This window comes from Sus scrofa, chromosome 14, assembly GCF_000003025.6.
Source record: "Sus scrofa isolate TJ Tabasco breed Duroc chromosome 14, Sscrofa11.1, whole genome shotgun sequence".
Lineage (NCBI taxonomy): Eukaryota > Metazoa > Chordata > Mammalia > Artiodactyla > Suidae > Sus > Sus scrofa.
The window spans coordinates 35,168,969-35,192,716 of record NC_010456.5 but is presented as its reverse complement, the minus strand read 5'-3'; the positions used below and the strand labels follow the sequence as shown (position 1 = coordinate 35,192,716).

The 23,748-nt window shown below is 48.5% G+C and overlaps 1 protein-coding gene across 6 annotated transcripts in view; it reads right to left on the bottom strand.

Moving 5' to 3' along the window:
* NOS1 (nitric oxide synthase 1) overlaps positions 1–23,748 on the bottom strand; it is a 186,400-nt gene that overhangs the window by 106,581 nt on the left and 56,071 nt on the right. For 2 of the 6 annotated variants that reach the window (XM_021072696.1, XM_021072698.1), the window contains exon 1: positions 16,633–16,851. The exons of 2 other annotated variants lie outside the window; for them this stretch is intronic. The gene's annotated coding sequence lies outside the window, so the exon portion shown is untranslated. Of the gene's footprint in view, positions 1–16,632; positions 16,852–23,748 lie in introns of those variants that run through there. 2 more of the 6 variants (XM_021072700.1, XM_021072699.1) reach the window with 2 other exon arrangements.

The window sequence follows — 23,748 nt, the reverse complement described above, 5'->3', positions numbered from 1 at the left end:
TTTTGAATCTCAATTTCCTTTTGTGAAATTGAAAAAGGTAATAACAACCACTTCCAAGGTTTTTTTGTGAAGCTCAAATAAGATGGATGCTTGGAAAGAGCACTTTGTAAACTGTAAATGTCAACTGCAATGGCAATGCTGAGTCTTTATTTTTAGGAGGACATCAAGAACAGTGTCCTCCAAATTGCCTCCTCACTGGTAATGGAGATTCAACTAAGTTTCTCCTTGTGCCTGGCATCCTTTGGTGCCTCTGGTGCAGGGAAGCTGGATTGAGAAGACGGCAAAAGGTGTTCATGGAAGGAAAAAGAAGAATGATTATTTTAAGGGAGCAGTGATAATATCTGCTCCCTTGACTTGAAAGTTCCTTGTAATAGATCACAGCATCCACAAAGGCTTGAATCAATTTCAAATGAATTTCACAAAGGGAGAACACATTAAATAGAAAACACAAATCACAATGGCAGGAATAACTCATGTATGTCAGATACGGTGGTAAAAACAATAAATGTAAATGGGTTAAACTTAAGTAAAAGATCAAGACTCCCAGATTGGCTAAACACATTTGTAGTTATCCTGTATTAGCATGGATGTAGGGACAAGGCCCAAGGACAGAAGGGAAAATAGTTTACCCAGGATGGTATGAGGTTGGTGTACATCTGCTGGTCACTGACTCTAAGGTAGCACAGGTCTGCTTTGATTTGAAAGACAATAATTGACTCTTGGAATATGTTAGCACCTAGTAAACACAGAATAAATATTTACTAAGTGATCAGCTATCAAAGTAATATCTTTTGTTAAATTTCTATTAATTAGTTTGAAATATATGGAACTAGCAGTTGCGCAAATGAACAAATTACCAGTTTCCTATAGTTCAACCTAATATTTTGGACTTTTTAATTTTTAAATTTATTATTATTATTATCATTATTATTTTGGTCTTTTTTTTGCCTTTTCTAGGGCTGCTTTTGCAGTGTGTGGAGGTTCCCAGGCTAGGGGTCTAATCAGAGCTGTAGCCATTGGCCTACACCAGAGCCACAGCAATGCACGTTCCGAGCCTTGTCTGCAACCTACACCATAGCTCACAGCAACACCGGATCCTTAACCCACTGAGCAAGGCCAGGGATCGAACCTGAACCTCATGGTTCCTAGTCTGATTAGTTAACCACTATGCCATGACGGGAACTCCAATTTTGGACTTTGTAAAAATGGCCCCACCCACAGCATATGGAAGTTCCCGGGCCAGGAATCCAAGCTGCAGCTGCAACTTATGCTGCAGTTGTGGCAATGCCAGATCATTTAACCCACTGTGCTGGACTGGGGATTGAACATGCATCTCTGCAGTGATCCAAGTCACTGTAGTCAGATTCTTAATCCACTGTCCCATAACTCCTATTTTTGACATTTTTATATGTAAGAACTTTATTGAACTATCTAATTTTGTTCTTGCAACAACCATATGAAAGGTATGATATTCCCAATTTATAGATGTTGAAACTGAGGCTCAAAGATGTTAATTAAGTCAAAGAAGTTTATCCAGCTGGTGTCAGTGGTGGAGATTAAAACCAAATTTGTCTGAACTCAAAATCTTTGCTTTTTTTTTTTTGTTGCACTTGCAATATACAGAAGTTCTCAGGCCAGGGACTGAATCTTAGCTAGAGCTGTGAACTACACCACAGTTGCAGCAATCCTGGATCTTTACCCACTGCGCCAGGCTGGGGATTGAACCAGTGTCTCCACAGAGACAAGCCGAATCATTAACCCACTGCGCCACAGTGAAAACTCCCCCAGTCACAGATTTCTAAAGCAATCATATCACCTACAAATAATGACAGCTCAAAGCCTTTGTTTTCATCACTTTCTAGGTACTATTGTGCATTTTTATTTCAGTTGGCCTGATCACCACCTATACTTTTAGTAGTTGGAAGCTGAAAGGGACTCTAGGGGTTTTATATTTCAATGGTTCATAATATGGAGTCTATGGGTCCCTTACAGGGCTCAAGAGTTCCTGAAAATCCTGGAATTGAGTGTAAAACTTTTGTGACTACATGGATATGTGCACTTATATGTGGAGAGGGTCCACTAAGCCCTCCTTGACTCAGTAAGTAAGAGTAGAAGTTACTGGATTAACTTTACATTTTACAGATGAAGAGTGTGCAGCACATAGATGGGGAAGAACCTGCCGAAAGTTCTTAGAGACAGAGTCAGAACTAGGATTTAGGTTTCTTGCATGCTTTCCTCTCAAACTCAGTTTACATGCACATCTTCCTTGCCGCCCCTGTGAAATGATGTAATTTTCTCAGGGTCCTGCGTTCAGCGGCAATGCTAAGCTCAGGATGTGAGCTGCAGCCTTCTTGGTCCATGCCCTTTCTATCTAGCTATACTGTTTCTTGATTATTCAAAATAAGTGCAAGTAGTCAACTAACTCCTCATTCCTCCCCTCTTGGTGAACCATTTCCAATATATTCACCTCCCTAGGATTGATAACAGGGGGTCTGAGGATATCCGACTGGTGAGGGTTGGGGGCAAATTGTCGTAAAAGATGTGCACACAGTTTCAGGATTTTCAGATATTCAGAGCCCCGTGGGGGTCCACAGACCCCATACTAGTTGCTTGTCAAGGTCAATATGTGTAGATCAATTCACAATTAAGATAGAAAGCTAGTTTATTTAGTGTTTATTAAAGGAAGCCGTAAATGGATTTCCCATCATGGCTCAGTGTTAACGAATCTGACTAGGAACCATGAGGTTGCAAGTTCGATCCCTGGCCTCACTCAGTGGGTTAAGGATCTGGCGTTGCTGTAAGCTGGGGTGTAGGTCGCAGACGTGGCTCAGATCCTGCGTTGCTGTGGCTCTGGCATAGGCCAGCGGCTGCAGCTCCAATTCAACCCCTAGCCTGGGAACCTCCATATGCCATGGGAGCGGACCTAGAAAAGACAAAAATTAAAATAAAATAAAATAAAAGGAAGCCATAAGTGATAATGTGTGTGTGCGCGTGCACGCGTGCGTGTGTTTTCTTTTTTCCTTTTTTTGGCTACAACTGCAGCATATGGAAGTTCCCGGGCCAGGGATGGAATCTGAGCTGCAGCTGCAACTTATGCCACAGCTGCAGCAATGCTGGATTCTTAACCCACTATGTTGGGCTGGGAATCAAACCAGCACCTCAAGAGAGACAAGCTGGATCATTAACCCACCATGCCACAGCAGGAACTCCAATAATGTAGTTTTTAAAATAAAGTAAAAATAAAGATTACAGTATTGGAGACTCCTGCTGCAATGCCTTCATTTACTCGTTAATTCCTTACCCTTGGGAGTTTCCTCTGTGGCTCAGCAGAAATGAACCCGATTAGTATGCAGGAGGACTAGGGTTCGATCCCTGGCCACGCGCAGTGGGTCAAGGTTCTGGTGTTGCCGTGAGCTGTGGTGCAGGCCACAGACGTGGTTCGGATCCCAAGTTGCTGTGGCTGTGGTGCAGGCTGGCAGCTGCAGCTCTGATTTTACCCCTAACCTGGGAACCTCCGTATGCTGTGGGTGTGGCCTTAAAAACCAAAAAAAAAAAAAAAAAAAAAAAAAAAAAGATTACCCTCATGAACTATGAGACTGTACACAGCTTGAAGAGAGGGACCATGACTCCCTGGTTTACAGCTGTATCCTGACTGCACAGCAAAGTGCTGGGCACATAGTAGGTGCTCGATATATCAGAGCCTCAGTCTCTAAGTCTATAGCTACTGAATGAAGTAGCCCAGGAGGGAGGTGAGGGAGTGGTGGACGGTGGAGACGGTAGGGAACTGGAGGGCCATTCCAGCTGCCATGCAGAAAGGCAGGGCTGGGATCAGTTCACTTCCTACCTGCTGCAGAGACGTGGTCACACAGCCCATGACAAAGGAAGGAAGGAAGCAATGAGATTTCACACACTTGGGTAATAACATTTGGATTCAGAAAAAGGTGAGCCAAAGAGGGGGGAGGTCTCAAAGGAGTTTGTAAAATTATCAGTGATGGACACGGTCTAACACCTTGCCGTGTAAGGTGTGGTCCACAGACCACAGACATCACCTAAGAACTGGTTAGAATTCAGAGCCTTGGTCTTCACCCCAGACCTATGAATCAGAATCTATATTTCAAGAAGACACCCAGGTGATCGGTGTGTACATTATAGTTTAAGAAACACGGGTCCAGTTTGTCTCCAAACGCCCGTGTTACATTTTTGCAGTCGAATGAACCAGAATACTTCGGTCTCAGGAGTGTGGTAATATTTGGTTGAATCATGTACAATTGCAGATATTCAACTATTTCGTGACCTACAAAAATGGCAATTTCAAAGGAAATTTCAATTTCCACCCAAACTATAAATTGTTCTGCACAAAACTGCCTGCTTTGGACCCGGGATACCACTTGCTTCAAAAAGTCTCCAGTCAGATTTTGCAAACAACAGCCTATACAGATGAGTTTCGTTTAGCTGACATAGTTAAAAAAAAATTTTTTTTTCCAGTTGGTCACCACCAAGTGGAAGCTGCAAGTTTCACATGAAAAACATATTCCTAGCTTTCCTAGATCACTAGAGGGTATATTCATACTGGGTCTGCATTCCTCAATAGCAGCAAACAGCTGCAGTGAGAGATGATGCCCCCTTTTTGTAGGGCATGAGCTCTGCAGGTGCCCCCAGGCCCCATGCAGCACCCCCTGCCCTGCCCCCTGCCCCGCTCATTTGTTTCTCGCTGTAATCCTGTAGGTAGTTATTTGACTGTGGGGTCTTGGCTAGATAGCAAGTTTTAAAGGGAAACAAAGAAGGTGGCCTTTAGAAGCTAGTCAATGCTCAGGGATTTGGGTCCTGTCATGGTCGCTCCCAGTCAGTCCTGGTGTTTGATGGGCTGCTCACCTTCCTAAGCACTCTCTGCTACTGTCCCAGCCTGTGCTGTCTGGCTGCTGTTCTCCCTACCCTTATTCCCTGGGTTATAGCTGCTCAGAATGGTATAGCATTTCACCCAACAATCATCCTTAACTCCATATCTACTTCTTCTCCTATCTTAGTGTATTTACAAAAACCCTTCCCCGAAGACACCTTTCTCTGGAAATGGAGCTTTTTCTTTGGAGGTCAAGCCAGTTGGTACCTACCCAGTCCAGCAAGCCCTGAATAGAAATCAAGCTCCTTCCTCCTTCCCCAATCCCATGCATTTTCCTTGGTGATCCACACTGGTTCTCTGAGCTGGCTGGCTCTTTATCTCCTGTTGTACCAGGGCCCCTGCTAAGCCCCCAGAAGAGAGCCCTTCCTTGGCACTGAGGGACACATTCTCATCTGATTCATCCTTACCAGACAGAGCTCTGCCAATTTCTCCCTGAAACAAAAGCCCAGAAAAAAAGAGAATGATGCCACCGTGAATGGCACCTAAGCTGACATCACAGAAGTGGGAAGGAAGGCTGATGGGGGAATGTCCTGGGTAAGATCAGAGGTCCTGGAGTTCCCGCTGTGGTGCAATGGGATCAGCGGCATCTCTGCAGCACTGGGATGCAGGTTCAATCCCCAGCCCAGCACAGTAGGTTAAGGATCCACCATTTCCACAGCTGCAATGTAGGTTGCAACTGTGGCTCGGATCTGATCCCTGGCCTGGGAATTCCATATGCTGAGGGGCGGCCGGAAAAAAAAAAAAATTATAGGTCCTGGGTTCAGTTCCTGACTCTGACATGGACGGACTGGCTTGGGGCATGACATGTGGCATCTCTGCACCCCTATTTCTCCATCTGGAAAAAGGCAAACATTAATAGTATCTACTTTGCAGGGCTCTTATGGGGATTCCATGAAGTAATTATCATGTTTCCCCAACTGGTCTTGCCACCTTCATTTCTTTGTGCTGTACCTGTGTCTCATATTACGCAATTGATTAATTACTATTTTTCCTTAAAGTGTTGACTCATTTTTTCCCTTAAATATATACTACAGTCTTACCAAAAGGAATAGTATCCAGAAACCATGGTACCAAGGTGTCAGCTACATTTTTCTATTATCAAAGCAAATATTTAATGAACAAATTTCAAAAATGGATACCCCTTTGCTCCAATCATGAGAAAACATTGAATAAACTCCATGTTAGCCGCATCCTAGAAAGTAACTGATCAATAATCTTCAAAAGCAACAAATGTATGAGAGGCAAGGGAGGACTCCCAAACTGTTACCGATCAGAGCAAAAGAAAGAAGCACTGAGAGTGGTGTGGGGTCGTGGATAAGGTCCTGGAACAGAAAAGGGTCATTAGTGGAAAAGTGATGAAATTCAAATAAGGCCTGTTGTTTAGTTAATAATCTTACTCCATTGTCAATTTCCTGCCCTTGATAACTATATTATGGAGATAAATGATGCTAGCACTAGGAGATGCTGGATAAGGGATGATAAAGAAAATCATTGTATTATTCTGCAACTTTTCTGTAGGTCTAGCATTCCTTCAGAATCAAAAGTCTTAAAAAGAGGGTGCCAGTGAAACAAGCTGTCTCTCTTTTGCCCTCTCCCGTTAGTACCTGGCAACCGTTAATCTGCTTTGTGTCTCTATGGATTTTCCTGTTCCACGCATTTCATATAAATGGAATCCTACAATTGGGGGCCTTCTGTGTCTGGCTTCTTTCACTTCGCACAATGTTTTCAAGGTTCACTCATGTCGAGCAGGTGTCAGTACTTCACCCTTTTTATACAGTTGAATAATATTCCATTGTATGGAGAGACCACATTTTGTTTTCCCATTCACCCGTTGAGGGATATTGGGGTGGTTTCTACCTACTGACTGTTGTGAACAAGGCTGCTATGAACACTTGGGTTCAAGTTTTTGTTTGAACACTTGTTTTCTAATCTTTTTATGGCCACACCTGTGACATATGGATGTTCCTGGGCTAGGGGTCAAATCAGAGCTGAAGCTGAAGCCTATACCACAGTCACAGCGACACAGGATCCAAGCCACATCTTCACCTTGCACCACAGCTTGCAGCAATGCTAGATCCTTAACCCACTGAAAGAGGGCAGGGATCGAACCTGCATCCTCATGAATACCAGTCAGATTCTCAACCCACTGAGCCACAATGAGAACTCCTTTCTTAATGGGTACCAGGTTTCCTGTTGGGATAATGAGATGTTTGGAAACTACATAGAGGTGATGGTTATAAAATATGATGACTACTAAGTGCCAGTGAATTGTATATTTTAAAATAATAAATTTTATGTTACGTAAATTTTACCTCCATAAAAACATGGGCACCACCAGTGTTCTACCACATTTTGGAAAACCCGTGCTTGTGTGATCCCAGCACTTAGCACAGTACCTGGTCCTTAGCAAATGTGTAGACTGTTGGCCACTGTTATTATCTTTGCTGGTGCAACATAACACTCCCAGATCCTACTCCAGGATTCTTTCCGTATCACGGTGCTTTCACCAAGAAAGTTCCTCCATATTTAATCTACTGAAGTTCTTGAAGGTGCAACAAAATCTCAGGGTCGCTGGGATACCTCCCCTAGAATGCCTTACTTGGAATCCATGAACTTCTCCGTTTTCACAATATACACACCTGGCTGGGATGGCACAGCTGGCCACTGCCCCCAGATATGCACTGAGAAACAGAGTGGACACTCAACAGACACTAAACCAGTTACTTGCTGACTGAACACCAAACCTAATTCAGCAGCTTATTCAGTAAGTCTTACCTCCTCAACAGACCAGATGCTTAATTAACCCAGGACTTGACTCTACAATTTGCTGGTTAAGTCTCAACACTTTGGCCCTGTTCACTTGATTTTATAGTGCCTAGCCCCATTCCCTCCAAGTATCCAAGGATCTATTCCAATGTTGGATATGAATGCCTGATTCACTTTGAGGATTTCATGAGGATCCTACAGAAAACTGGGGACATTCCAGCACATCCTAAATTGGGGAAGCACCTTTCTGTTCAGAGCTAATGGACTGAACTTGGTTTTACTGATGATGATCAGCAAGCTCCTCCTCTTTTCCTTGTCTGCACTGGTTGTTCTCCATCCTCTGTTCTCAGATCCATTCTCCCTCCTTCTCTGGGCCCCAGGAGGAGGCTGACATCCATGGGTATCAATAGGCTCCTTGCCCCTTGGCTTTTGATCGGAGGCCTCCAGTGGGGGAGACACAAGCAAGATAAGACAGAGGGAGAAGAGAGAGGCTGCCCCCTCCTGTCTCAGTGCTGCGGTCTGGAGAGGTCTGCAATCCTGTGTGAGCACTGCTTTGGCTGGGAACCCCCCTCCCCAGCCCCTGCCACCTCCACCACCCCATCCCATTGCCCAAAGTGCTTCAGAAACACTGCTCTCTCCCCTGCCTCATCAGGCATGTGGTGGTCCTCACTTCCCTGGTTGTTGGATCCTTCTCCCTCCCTTGTTGGTGCCTAAGACCATGTCCTTCAGTAATCCCTCCATTAAATCATTTTGGAATAAAGTATCACAGCTGCAGGTGTTTTGTTTCCTGCTGGGACCCTGTCTTCATCCTCATTGCTCGTTGGGTCTCCAGGGGAGGAACATGAGAAGCAACGCTGTGGTCAAGGGCATAGCATGTCTATACTGCATTATCCTAATGGCCATCCTCATCCTTACTAATAAACTTACCAAGCACCCCATATGGGTCAACAAGCATTTAATGGTCCCAATAAACCAGTGAAGTGGAGTTACCCTTTTGTTTACAGAAGAGGAAAAGGACGTTTCAAGAGAGATCAAATAACTTGCCCAAAGTTGCAAGGTGAATGGGTGGTAGTGGTTGGATCTGAATCCAATGTGGCCAGAATCCTGCCTCCTCTGCATCACCTCACATCCTGACACATGTGTGACACACTCAAGAGCTGATGTCACGGCCAGTCAGACCCTGTGCCTGGGAGAAATCTTGCTGACACCGAGAAGGATGTCAAAGCTGCAGTTCTGAATCAGCCTTCGGAGCTCAAACACATTCAGGCGTGCCCAGGCTGGGAAGCCAGCGGTGGAAAAGGCAACTTTGGAAGCTATTCTAGGGACAAACCTCGAGCTCATTGCTCAGTTCCTCAAGAGGCCTGGAGCCTGTTCTGCTGCTGACAGAGGGAATAGTCGCCTGCTCACTCCTCAATGCCCCTGATGGAATGAGCACCGTGGAAGAGGGCTCGACTGGGATGCTAAACAGTCGTAAATGACACTGTCACCAGCCTTCATAAAGCACAGTGACTCACAGCCCTAATTAAAATGCTAAGGGAAAAATGTAAAGAAAGGCTGCCATGGAAAACAGTGACATTCTGCTAAACTGCAAGATTATTTCTTCCAGGAAAGGAGGTGCTTATGAGTGTATGAGTGTGTGTGTGTGTGTGTCTGTGTGTGTGAGTGTGTGTAGAGGGGATAAAGATAAGGAGGCTGAATATCATTCTCTTACACTTGGGAAATTTTAATACAGGAGAAAGTCTAACTAAAGCTGTACTCGCCCTCCCAACTTTTTATTATGAAATATTTAAAAGAAAAATGCCTTAACACCTATAAACTTCCAACTATAGTTAACAATTATTAGCATTTGCCATATTGGTCCTGTCTGTTATATCTATCTACCCATCTATCCATCATCTCTTTCTGACTCTACTTATCCATTCATCATCTCTCTGACTTGATTCATCTATTTACCCAACCATCCATCTATCTATCCACACACTCAGCTACCTACATATCTATATCTGCTATCTTTCACTCTCTGATCCTATCTATCTATCTATCTATCTATCTATCTATCTATCTATCTATCATCTTTATACTGAATCCATTCGAAAATAGGTTGTAGGTATAATGATGCTTTAGCCCTAAACTCTTAAACATGAATATCCTGGAATAAAGACAGTGTCCTACAAAACTCACAATACCACCGTTAGTTACACCGAGGAAAATTAGCAATACTTGCAAAATTTCACCCATTATTCAGCTAAGGTTGTGTTTTAAACAATGGCAACTGAAGCAATACATCTAATCCCTATTATTCGGGAAAGAAAAATCCAGCTGCTGCACAGAAATGGGCTGTCAGGGGCTTCTTGAGTGGGAAGATTTTTGGCTTCGTGGGGGCTGGTTCTCGTCATCAGTCTCAAGGTGAGATGCACAGGGCACAATGCTTGATTTAGATACAGGTTTAGAAACAGGCAAGAAATCCAGTTTGATTACACAATATATTTTGTTAAAGGAGCCCACCTCCAAACGAAATCACCACATGATTTTATTCAATGTAATCTCCATTTTAACCGCAAAATGGGGCTCCCAATGTGTTTTTCCTCTTTCTGAAAAGCAAATGAACTCTTAAAAGCCCAGTGAGGTAACATCAAGAGAAAGATTCAGAAAACAATGTCATAATTTCTGAAGGCAAGTCTTGAAGAAGACACTCCCAAGAAATCCTGGGCATTGAAGGCAGCAGTTAAGAAAACAACATTTATCTGCATGTAGGAGTTTTGAGTGTTTGTTAAAAAATGATCACAAACAAGAAAAATATCACGCCAAAAAAAAATCCATCCCGTATCATCCTTCCTAGAGCCAGCATTGTGAGAAATCAAGCGATTTCGGTTCAGTGACTGCCATGATATTAGGGGAGAAATGACAAATGAAGGTCTTTGTAGCTAAGACTTATCTTAATAAACTAGCACAGAGATGTTATTGACTCTTTTCATTACCTGAATTCTGGTACATGAATATAATTGGTTTTCATTTTCCTTATTGGATATTCCAGAGTAAAAAGACCGCTTCAAAAATCAAAGAGAAAAATCTGCCCAAAATATGTCAGTTGCTATCGAGTACTATTCTGATTTATCCCCCTAGGCTACATTTTTATGTTTAAAATTCCTGGAATGAAGCACAGCACAATGTGATCCACATGGCTATTTCAATGCCCAAATAGGACGATTGCTCACATCATCTGCCCCACTGTATTCTAGTCACCGGCAAGTTGATCCCTTTCTCAGGTGCCTGGAGCTCCCTGCGGGTAAGGATGGCATCTTCCACTTCTTTTGGCCCCTGCCTGTCCTATGGGTTCTGGCTCTGAGCGAGGAGCTCAGAGTTTGCTTGTTAGATGAAGAAGTGGCTGTTCTGATGCTTGCTCATGACAAGAAATCCTTCAGCTGAGAAATACTGGCTGCCTGATACTTCTATCTGAAGTTGGGCAAGCTTTTTGAGTTCACAAGCTCCCTTCTTCATTTCTACCTGCAAACAGGTCCCAGAAAGGCTCACCTCTTCAGTCCTCACGGTAGCAGTGTAGCTGTTGGGCTTTGAATAAAGAAGAGATTCCTGAGTGTTATTTAATGTTGGTGGGCAAAGTTTCCCAGCAGAACCTGAGCACCCCTCCCTTTTTAAGACACCCCTGAAAAATCTGTAGCATTTCTTTCAGGCACCTTAGCCCAAGACTCCAGAAGCATCTTGGATGGCCAAAAAGAAAGAGTTTTCTGGGGACCCCTTATGATGATAGGTGACAGAACATACAAATCATAGGAGAGGAGACAGAAAACACTGCCCAGGTGAAAAATGGGGACTTTGCTGCTGCAAAGGGCATCTGTTTTCCATCCTAACAGAGCAGGTTTGTTTTGTTTTGTTTTGTTTTTGTTTTTAAGGAACTGCTAGCAGAAATCATGAATGCCACCAGTGAACAAGAATGGGGCGAATGTTTTTCTCAGGTGAGATGCAGAATGTAAGGTGGAAGAGATCTTGGAGGGAAGTCAGGCCAAGTCATAAACTGAAATGTCTCAAAGTAGGCAAGTAATATAAGCAATATTTAATGGGGGAGCTGTGACCTAAAGGCAAGAAAAATGACTAAACCAAAACACAAACCCTGTACCAGCCAGATAGAACCTATCTGCACGCTTCTGAATGGAGTTGACCTTGAATTCCAGCTTCTACAGTTCATGGATGAGAAAACTGCAGGAGGGGCATGGCCCATGTCAGCTGGCTAACTAGAGGGGGTCGCTCTTTTTTGCATTTCTTTGTTCCGATCGCTGACATGGAACTGATGCTGTCTGTCACCTTTTCAGAATCACATTGACACTATCTCACAGAATCCGTCTAACAACCCCATGCAGTAATTATAATCCCCATTTAATGAATGACATGCCTGAGGTTTAGAGAGGTTAGCACACTCACCCCAAGTCACAGTATCCACAAGTGCCCGAGCCTGGCATCAGATGCTTCCCCAGATGTCATCCTTGTTTGATTTTTGCTGCTCTGCCCTTCAAACTGGCTGCACTTGACCCAGTTTGGCATCTGAGACCCTGTCACTGAGAAGGTACTACAAATCAGATGGTACCAGTTCTGGCCACCTCCTCCAGGAAGTCTTCCCTGATCCCCCAGTCACCCATCCTGAGTGCTGCAGCAACACTTTACCTCTCTTGTCGAAACTCCAAGCCTGGCACAGGGTTTGTTATTGCCCACTGCCCAGCCAGACTGCAGGCTTTGTCAGAACAGGGCTCACACCACCTCAATCCAAGCACCTGCCCTTCAGGCCCGGCACTGGGTCTGCCATTTAACACTCATCATTACACATTTGACAACTGTGCTGACGTCTGCTGCAGAACCACACAGGACTGCTGCTCCTCTTTGGCTGATTATTGCTAAATACAACTATGCCAAGATCTATGTCAGCTGTAGCCTGTTAGCTACGCTTTTACTGGGGACTTGGGGGTATTTTCTGTTGATAGATCCTTTTCATATGATAGATTCATGTGGACTCAATTTTCCAGCATTGCAAGGTCCTGCTAATCTTTCTCCTTTCCTAGGAACAGGCATCTAAGCAGAACAAACAGGTGAAGGACTTGTAAAGGTTGGGTGGGTGGGTGGGGGGAGGCGACTCAGCTGCTTAAATGAGCCCAAACCAATGGCTTGGGTTTATTAGCTCCTGTGATTACCTGGTTCCTAAAGCTATACCCATTAGGTCACTTTCAAAGGACTTTCCTCTCTGAAAGGACAGATGGATCAACCAATGGGGCTAATCCCCAACATTAGATGAAGCTTCAGGATTAATGCAAAGCAAGGTCAAGGTAGGTGGAATCATTGCACGGTCTTTCCTGGACAATTTGTCCAACCTATGGTAACAATGAGGGAAGAGATGGAATTAAATTCCCTTTAAGTACAGAATCTATGAGGCTTCTTTATACTGAAGGAAATGTGACGTTATCATAAATGAACACTGGGCAAAGAGCCAAGACACTGGGGTTCTAGCCTAGCTTCATCAATACCATGCTATGTGACCTTCGGCAAGTCATGTACCTTATCTGAGCTTTGGGTTCTCCATCTGTAAAATAAGGGTGCTGGATGAGAGCTGATGGCATTAGAATCTCATCAAGATGTCTTATTTAAATACAGAAACTTCGAGTCTCCCCTGGGGACACTGATTCATTAGATCTGGGGTGAGATCTGTCATCTCTGTTTTTAACCAGTTCCTTGGTGGATTCTGATGTTAATAGTCCACAGGGCTGATGTTTGGCATTTGCTGGATTAGATGTGCTCAAATGCTATCATGTTTTGCAACAAGGAAGATAGCCATGTTTACAGTTGTCACAGTCTTTGTGTTTCTAACTATACAAACCCACACTGACCAGTGGTGGGAAGCATGCCTCTTGATTCAACCTGACCCTGGAATGCCAAATTCAACTTCTGATCATTCTGATTGCTAATAGGAAAAAGCCCCAGTTCTAAGGGGTGTGATTGTTGCCTGTAGCTCTCACATTCCAAGGCTCACCAAGGCATGCATGCACCGCAGAATCTGAGTGACAGGCAACAGAGTAAATCTTGTCATAAGACAGCCCAGAACATACACTCAAGAAGGCAGCATAGCCGGATCTGTGTGTGCTCACAACACCCACATGAACTGACCCTCAAGCCTTCCTGTATCCTGGGAAATTAGAACCCACACCAGTGGGAAGTTTTTCCAGATAACTGTCCACGTGGTACCTTGGACAGCTCCCTGTGGCTCCACTGCAGAGACCCTCACAAAGCAGCCTACCCCACCAAGGCACACCTGGACTTTCTGGTAAGGTCCTTCCCCAGGGAAGACTGAGTCTGGGGGAGGTGGGGAAGGCTGGCTTTGGCCACTTGGGGAAAACAACGAAGTGCCAGGAAGAACAAACAGCAGGCTGATCTGGAAACCACATCCATACTACTGGCCCCAAATGGTGCCGCAGAAGACTTTCCTCTTGGGTAGTCTTTCTTCTATAATCACCAGTCTTGACATAAAACTATTGTTTCCAGACACCTTTCATATTTGTTATCACAAAATTTTCAAAACAACCCCTTGTGGAAATTACTGTTCTCATTTTGCAGATAATGGACCAGAAGCTCAGAAAGGTTGAGTGACCAGAGGTCACACAGCCAAAGGAGTGAGCTAAGCTTGGCCTCCAGCAGGAGTCCTTACTAGATCTTTCTACTATGTTGCCTCCTCTTTCCCTGCATGGCTGGGATTTGGGGGGGGGGACTCACAATTTCTGGAGGCACAGTCTGGTTGGGGTAGCTTGGGCTGTGCAGATGTACCAGGAAGTGAGGCTGTGGGTGTGAAGGCAGGAGCACAGACTGCTTATGTGCCCATATATGGGCACCCCTCCCCCCCTCAAATTAAGAAGGCAGAAACTGGGACAGAGGTCTCCAGTTGTAACATCAGCTAGATAACTATAGGTGGGATGCTTGTTGCCCTGCCTCAGGTTCCAAAGCTGCAAACTGGGATTCAAATCGCTATGCTGGTGCCCTGGGGTAGGTTTTAAGAGCATTCCTGGGGAGCGCTCCAGGGAGACCTTGTGGGTGACAACACTGGAGATGGCACAAAGCTCTGTGCCCTTTCAGGGGCTCCTAGAAACTGGGCTGGTGGAAAGGACTGGGGTGGTGGTGGTGGAAAATGATGGGATAGCATGACTCCCTTTGGAGGCATCTCAAATCTGTCTACCAAGACTCCTGAGCGCAGAGGAGAATGGATGCCAGTGCTGCAGACTGAGGTATGAGAGGCTCCTTCCCTATTTTATCTTAAGTTCAAAATAACTATGGGGAAATCAATGTTCCCTTGTGCCTTTGTGAACTCACTGTATTTGCCCCAATCCCCATTAGAGAAATGCAGAAGAAAGGGGGTTGTTTTCCCTCATTCCTCCGGGAGGACCAGCCTGAGGGGTCAGCTCCTCCCTCCCTTCTTCCAAGGTCCTGGGCCACCAGAGGCCAGATGATGTGGCCTGGATGCCCGCCCAGCACCACATATACCTCTCTACCCAGGGACGCTCATTCCCATGGCTACTTGTGTACTCCTCTGGGGCCAGTTGTCAGGGTTTGAGCTGGGCTCTGGGAGTAGAGGGGGTTTCACCTCCAGGAAGAACCTATGCCTCTTCCCTGGGCTAACTGGGGACCACAACCTACTGCGGCAGCCTGTGTACCCTAAAGGGGCAGACCCCTAGTTCCTATTGGCAGAAAAGCCCTGATCCTCTAGTCTCCTGGATCATGCCAGGAGCCTTATAATCATAAAATGCCAGCAACATTTCCCCTGTGTTGAGCGCTTGCCTGGGGGGTGGGGGGCTTGACATTCACATTCGTGATTATTTTTAAAGTCCCCGGCAGTCGCAGGAGAAAGTTAGTGTTTTCCACATTTTACAGACCAGAGAACTGAGGCTTAGAGAGAGGTAAAGTGACTAACTTAAGGCTAAGCAGCAAGTAAAGGGTACATCAAGGATTAGAACCCAGAGGGGTCCCTCGAAAGCCGCCTTCCCTTGCTCTCCCCAGACAACCTAGTCTGAGCGAGCCGAGAGCCGCTGGCGCTCTGGCCACGGTGCCCTGGGGATGGAGGATGGACGCGAGGGTCTGGAGGTCTCTAGAGCAGTTCGGAGAACCCTGCCCGGACCCTCGGGCCCAAGGGCCTCTCGAGTGGCCCTGGAAGTTGGATCTTACGGGGGCCCTGCTCCGACCCTTGCTACCTGGCGGCAAACCCACCGCTCGTGTACACTGCCTGGACCTGAATCCCAGCGTAGCGCTCTTCTCACGCGTTCGGGAACCCTGGAGTCTCTTTCGAGAGGGAGGAACAACTTTCCTAGGTTCTGGGAACCAGCACTCTTGCACCCCAATCCCGCCTGGACGCAAGAAGTAAGAGGTGCAGGTGGCTCCGCCATTGCCGGGAGCGCAATAAGAATCCTGGCAAAGTTGGAAGCCAGGCGGGAGCAACAACATTCCCCCGGAGCAGAGCCCTCCTAGCCTCGGTCCCCCGCTGAGGGCGGCGCGCGATGCCAAAGAGTCCGCCATTACCGCGGGCTCGCGGCGGTCGAGCCTCGGGAGAACGGGGCACGGAGGAAAGCTGAAAGTTGAGGTTAGGCAGGTGCCACTATCCCCCGGGACTAGCGCCCGAGTCTCCGGCTGCCCGTGGGGGTAGCGCGCGGTGCCAAAGGGGCCGCCATTACCGCAAGCGCGCAGCTCGGAGCCGAGCGCGCGGCGGAAGAGGGACGCGGGTCCCTGCAAAGTTGGAGCGCAGCAGTCTCGACCACCCCCAGGACTCCAGTCCCCGGCTTGGGGACGCTGGCTGGGAGGAGATCGAGGCCGCCGGGACCAAGTTGGGACACGCACAAACCCTGTGCCTCCCCGCGTGTGCGGGGAGCTGGCGCGGCAGCCGGGAGCCATAGGGGACAGCGAGGGGACGACGGACGCCCGGGCCGAGAACTCACCTGCCGCCGAACCGGGCAGTGCGGTGTCTGCCTCCTCGCGCTGCGCACCCGCCCGCCGGCTGGTCCGCTTGCCTGCCCGCCTCCTACTCCTCCTTCTCCTCCTCCTCTTTCTCCTCCTCTTCCCAGGCGCCCGCAGCCGCCGCGCTCCGGGTTCCAAATCCTCCCGATCCGCCGCCCCGCGCGGCTGGAAAGCGCCAGTCGCACCCACTCACCTCTGGGTAGGAGCCGCGCGCATCCCTCCCCCTTCCCCTCCGATTTGTGCTGCTCAGCTCCCTTCCCGCCCCCTCTCGCCGAGCCCCCACCCCTCCCAGGTCCCCTCCCTTCCTTCAGCCCTAACCAACCCAAGTTTGGGACAGAGGCCGTGGGCTTCCTCGTGCAGTGCGGGGCGCCCAGCGCGCGCCCCTGGCTCACCCCGTCAGCCGGGCCGCGGATCGCCACCTGGCCGCCCTCGGAGGAGCCGCGGCGCTAAGTAGCTCTCGCCTAGCGGCCGGAAGCGCGGCATAAATATGTAGGGACGGAGCCGTGAGCTCAGCGAGGGTCGTGAGGGGGAATTTATTTCTTAATGTCCCTCCTTTATCCTATCATCGCTGAAACAAATTAGCGGTGACGTCCAACCCGGCTGGTTTATGGGTGTGGGGAGGGAGACGTCGCAACCCTCATTAAAAGAGCCGCTCTGGGCTCCAAAGCATACATCTTTTATATAACCTAATTTCCATTTTTTTTTTCCTATCAGGAAACACACACGCACACACGCGCGCGCGCACACACACACACACACCCCATGACAATTTCTGGGAGGCTGGAGGGGGCTGACTGTAGTAGCTACAGGGCAGCTCTTTTGGGGCAGAGAGGGTCCCACCAGAGGCGAGGGTGGTTATTTCTGCCTCTACATCAGTGTTGGGACACTTAATGGGACAGTGAGACGCAGCGTTCTACGCTGGGCATGGGCTGGAAGCTTCCAGGAGCCTGAGTTCTGGGCCTAGCTCTTGGGAGGGCAGACAGGGAGAGAGGCAGCCAGTTCTGGAAATGCTGCCCGGTTCTGGTCTTTCTATTAGGCCTGGCAGCTGGGGAGGGGGGATGGTGGAGGGGCCAGGCTCACCTGTAGCCTGGTAAACCTGCAAGTGGGGGAGGCCCCGGGGCTGGGCTAGGAGGAGGGGAGGATGCTGAGAACCAAGCTTTCCTTCCTTTCTTAGGGGCCCTAACATATGGGTAACCATATACACCCGGCTCAAAAGCTGTCTTTTCCTGGGCAGATTGCAAAGGATTTTGCATTTCACTGTTGCTGCTGCTCACACTCTTGGGGAAGTGGTGGTGGTGGTGGTGGGGGACCAAGGAAAGAGAGGAGCATTCACACACTCACACACACACACACACACACACACACACACACACAGTAGCCCCTGGCTCTGGGTGGCTTGATCTTGCCCCTCCCAGCCCTGCCAAGGGAAGCAAGCCCAGTCAGGCTCTGAGCTGTACAGACAAGAGGCGAAGAGGAATCCCCTCCCATCACCCTTTGTCACTAATAAATGCCTTTCCAACCATCCTGCACATCAAGCCCTGGGAGAAGGGGGTGTGACTTCAGGGGCAGGAAGAGGGGTGTGGGGGATGGGGAGGGGAGGAAAGAATGAAGAAACTGGCAGAGGGGTGGGTGTGTAGCAGTCTGTGTGTCTTCCATGTGCTGGAAGGAAGACGTGAGACATTCCCTTGCAGCCCCAGGGCTCTGCCCTTTCTAATGTGTCGTGGAGTGCAAGGTTCCGAGCCTCAGTTTTCCCAGCTTGGAAATTGGCCTGGGGTTGTTGTGAAGATGACTACAGGAAGGTGATGCTGGGGTAACTCTTGGCACAGTGCCTGGCATATAGTAAATGCTCAGGAAAGAGCAGCCACAAATAACTGTGATGAGAATAAGGACAGGAACATAAAGGTTGGTTGGGGCATCCTGGGTACGTGGGGCTGGAACTGGGTCCTTCTAGTCTGGGCCTTGCTTCCCTTCCCTGAACCATTTCAAAGTTGAGCACTGGGCTTCAGTGGTGTCAGAGTCAGACTCAGAACACTGCTCCCCTCAATTACCATGGCAACTGGGGAAAATCAGGAAGCCAGAGGGAGAGAAGCTTCTCTTCTACTGGGCTTACCGTTCACCTGCTTAGAACAGCTACTGTGCCCGCCTGCCTGCCCCTGTGGGTCAAGGCCAGAGGGGGCCTCGGGTGGGGGCACCCTCTCTCCTGGAGCGCCAACTGTGCTGACTTGAGGAGGAGGAGTGTGGGTAGGGGATGGCAGCTGTGAGACTGTGGGGTCAGAGCCAGGCTGGGCTATACCTGCAGAGGGCAGAGAGGGCCTGGGTTCAGGGAGTAGGGGACAGAAACCCCACTCCCCCAGTTCTGTCCTCTCCAGCCAGTGTCTTGGCACCGTGGAGAGCAAATCACGGAAATGCAGCTCCAGAGACAGAGATTTGGGAAGATGGGGCTTCAGAGCCCAGGGAAGGAGCTAGTTACCACAAGGGGTTGGGTCATGGGTGTGTGTGTGTGTGTGTGTGTGTGTGTGTGTGTGTGTGTGTGTGTGCGTGTGCGCGGTTACATGTACAAAAGAGACACAGATCAGCAGAGAGAGAAAAAGAAGGAAGGAGAGGGAACCAGAGAAAGAGAGAGGCAGAGAGAAAAAGACAGAGCGAGACAGAGAGAGAGAGAAAGAGAGAGGTGGGGCAGTGGAGAGGAAGAGAGAGAGAGAGAGACAGAGACAGAGATTCCCTTTGCCTTACGCTGCTCGTTTCCGTGGGATCAAGGGGACTAGTAACAATGCTAGTCTTCTGGGGCGGGAGCTAATGGCTATCTTGCATATTTTGCACTTCTCATTTTGCCAGTCTTGAGCCAAGTCTTTTACGGGTGTATCTCACTGGATCCTCATAGAGGTTGTAAGAGATGGTTGCTTTTTCTGATTCCCATTTTACAGAAGGGAAAGCAGAGGCTCTGAGAGGCAAAGTGACTTCCTCTAGTTAATTGGTGGTAAAAGCAGCTATTAGAACTCTGTCCTATTGACCCTAGTGTGGGGCTCTTTCTGCCTCCTCACCGCCGCCTTGTGGAGAGAGAGTGATAATGTCATTGCTGTCTTTTAGGGTGGTGGGAGTGTAAGGCGTTTGGGGCGGGGGGGGGGCCTTGTGCCAGAGGGCTTCAAAAATGGGCACGAATAGACCAGAGCCTCACAGCCATGTGATGGCCCTTGGACTATGCAGAGGGACAGTGTGTCCCTCTGGTCCTTTCTTGGGGAGTCTCCCCTTCCCCACCAACGGAGGATGCTTGGGTGTTCCCTTCTAATCTGATCCTACCCAGATCCACTTGGTGTTCCAGGGGAGATGTTGATAATGCCACCTTTCCCCTGAGCATTGGAGGACTCAAGCTGCTGAGACCCATGCAAGGGTCAGCCCAGAACAAGCTCTTCATGAATGGTCACCATGATAACAATTATTCTTGGCTCTTCTCTTGGGCTCACACCCTCCATCCCTGTGTGGAGGATGGGTGGGTAAAAGGCTTCTCCAAACAGAAGAGAGGCCGGCCCCTCTCCCTACTCTCTGCCACGCTGGACCCTGACCAGTCTCCCCACCCAACAGCCTAGAGGTGGGCCCAGGGTAGCAGAGGGCTCTGGCACAGCCCAGGGGAGGGAATGGAAGGAGGAGGTTGGCCAATGTGCTGCCACTGAGGGGGTCATACATTATCCAGGGCTAATGAAAACATAATTATCTTCTTTTGGCTGCAGAGAGGGGCTAATTTAATAGGCTGTGATCGAAAGGCATCTGCTGAATTCACCCAGCAGTGAAAACACTTGAAGGGCTTGGGGAAGGGGGCGGGGGGAGCAGCCAGAGTGCAGCTGGCTGGGCCCTGCCGCTGTGTCAAGGTGGCAGCTCTCCCAGGGGAGGTGGGGCATGGGGATGCAGGACAGAAGCAGCAGAGAGTGTGTGGGAGCTGGCAGGTGGCCTCTGAACAGACAGATTGGGGCCACTTTTTTGCCACTGATCTTGGGATGGTCCTTGGCCTGCCTGAGCCTCAGCTTCCTCATCTGTAAAATGGGGTTAATCCTGCCTCCTTCCAGTTGACTGGGAAGAGTAGATGAGAAGTGGGAGAGGGATCCTGGCACCTGCTCAGTCTGTGTTTAACAAAACTCCCCTCGCCCCCTGGCCCCTCCCGCCCCCACTCTTCAAGTCTGAGCGTAAACATGTCCTCTTTGGAGAAGCCCCTCCCCTCTTCTATCACAACACACTTTAGAATCTTGACTGGTTTAAAGTTGGACTGTTAACAGCGCCACACAGTTACGGCATTTGTCACTGGAAACCAGTGCTTCTCAAAGTGTGTTCCATGAACCAGAAGCCTCAGCATCCGCTGGGAACCTTTTCAAAATGCCCATTCTTGGGCCCTGCCCCAGACCACTGGAACCAGACACTCAGGCTGAGGCTCAGTTATCTGTGCACAAGCTTTCCAGGTGATCCTGATCCACACTCAAGTTTGAGAAGCTCTGCTCCAACCCCAAACCCAATAAATGTTTGGTGAGGAAATGCATGCAGAGCATACTGGGGTCCAGGTATGTAATGCCCTTAACTCCCTTATTAACCATCAGCTGTATACCAAACTCTGTGCACTGTTTCATTAAACCCTCCCAGTCACCCCTGACCCATCCCTCACCATCCCCCACACACCCCTATCTCCAAGCAACACCCCTTGGTTTGCTTCTCCGTCCTGAGTCGAAGGCTCAGGGGGGTGTTGAAAGACCCATGGTGGGGGGGGGCTCTTCTGTGTCCCCCTGCTCCCATTGCACATAGATTCCCTAGCCCACTCCACCCATGGACCCAGGGCCTCTGATTCTGGAAAAGAATTAGCTTCTGCCCTTGCCCCTGGGTGCTTAGCTGGGGAAGTCACTCAGTGTGCTTATGGAAGATTGTGCCAGGGTAGAGTGTGTGTGTTAGTCTTAAAAGAAGTGAGAAGCTCAGCACCGTGGGAGGGCCCTGGAGACGGCTCTCCTCAACCCTGGCTTTTTATACATAGGAAGGTCAAGGTCCAGGGAGGTTTGGCAACTCATTCAAAGGCAAGATCCTATCAGTGGCCCATCAGATCCCTGTTGTGGCTCCCGGGTTAGGATCCCTATGAGGGGTGGGTCATCACTGTGGCCCTGGGGGGTCTGGGGGAGGGCAGGCCAGCAAAACTAAGGTACAGGAAACAGGGTTGTCTGAGAGCTTGGAACCCCTGGGGGTGGGTGGGGGTGGGAGTGCCACAGTCCCTGGGATGGCTGCTGAGTGGTCACATATCCTGCAGACATTCACAGGATTCTGACAGGGAAGAAAAAAGGAGGAGTGCTTTAAGGCTTAAAGAGGCAGCCCGAGCATAGGCAGCACTAGATTTGAAGCTGGAACTTCTGACTCTCAGACCTGACTTTGCCACTAATGGGCTGTGTGAACTTGGGCAAGCCCCTTGGCATCTCTGGATCTCAGAAAGTGATTTTAACTGGAGGATAGGCAACTCCCTGGAACTATATGCAAAATCAAGTGCAAGTGTATTTTTCTAGGGTGGAAGACTGTATTCGGTGGCTTTTTAAAGAAGCGTGGAACCAGGGACAGGTTAAAAGCAACAGATGGTCTCTCAGGGCACTTTAATAAGCAAAAAGGAGGCAACTTCGTGCCTGAGAAAGCCAGGAGAGTACGTTTGCTGGTGCCCTTTACGCTATGAAGCTTATTCGGCAGAGGCAGCTCCCTGAATGACCGATAGATGGCGCTAAACCTTCACTGTAACCTGCCTGTTCCTGAGACCTGCCTGGTAGATCCATGCTTCTATTTACTCAGCTTTGGGGACCTTGGGAACCTCAGGAGCTTGGGTCCACACTATGTGGGTAAGAATTGAGTGGGATGAGAGTACTGGGCTACCCCGACACTATTTGTATCCTCTGATTGCCACTCTGTCTTGCGGCATCTGTTCCCAGAGGCATCAAAAAGGATGGGGGAGGGGGGCAGGGGTGTGTGTCTCCAGCCACGGAGAGGACCAGCTGAAAAATAACGAGCCCTAAGTTTGCTGTTCACATCTCCTGCACCCTCAACCAAGATCTGCATCTTGAAAGCAATGGCAGGGAGATGCCAGTGTTTACCAGAGAACTGATGAAGTGAGCTGGGTCACCTGAAATGTTTTTAAAGCAAAGTTCCACTAAACTAAACTGCTTTGGCCACCAGTGTGAGAACTCCGAGCAAGAAAATGGATTTCAGAACTGGACTGGAGGTATTTTGAGTGCAAGGGAGGTCTTTGGGCGGGGGGCAGGGGTGGAGGTCTTAATCAGAACAAAAAAAGTAGAGATCCTTATAATGTCCTCTAAGAAGAGGACAGTCACTTCCTGACTCTTCCTGCCTAGGCTTTGAATCTATTGGTTTCAGGTGGGAATCATGAAGGGGAATTTTTTAGCAAGCTCCTGTGGGAAACTGAGGCCGGAGGTCTTCCAGTCTAGAGCTGGCCCAGTCAGTCTGCCCCTATGAGTGGGCAGGGGCCTCATCCTCAGCCTGTAGGCAGTGGGAGTTCAATGACACAGCATCTCAGCAATAATGACATCCCTGCTCCATCAAAGCAGCCTTCTCTTGCCATCCTGCTCCTTGGCACCATACTGCAGACATGTGCAGAGATGATGGCATGCCTAGACTTATTTCTAAGAACTAAGAAAAATTCTGAGACCAGTCCTGGGGAGGTGGTAGAGGTAGGAGTAGGTACAGTTCCAGACTTATATTCCAGAAAGCAACCCAAACCAGGGTCAAGGGGTGTGACTTCTCATCTGACTCTGTTCTCCATTCACTATGAATTGACCTCGGGCAAGGCCTCTCCTCTCTCTGGGTCTCTGTAGCCCCTTCTATAAAATGAAGGAGGTTGGACTGGAGCACAGTCCATCCAAGACCCTCCTTAGGTTCTGCAGCAGTGTCTTGGGGGCTTCCAGTTGTGCAGGTGGAGGGGGAAGCATGCTGGGGGGCTCCCCTTCCATTCCGAGTTGCTCTGTTTCTAATCTATGTATCTGGCTTCCTCATTTAGCTTTCATTTGAAAAACAAACTTGAGAGCCACAGGTCTGGAAGCTTTCCATGGCATCTTCTAGCATCTATTTAATAGACCTTC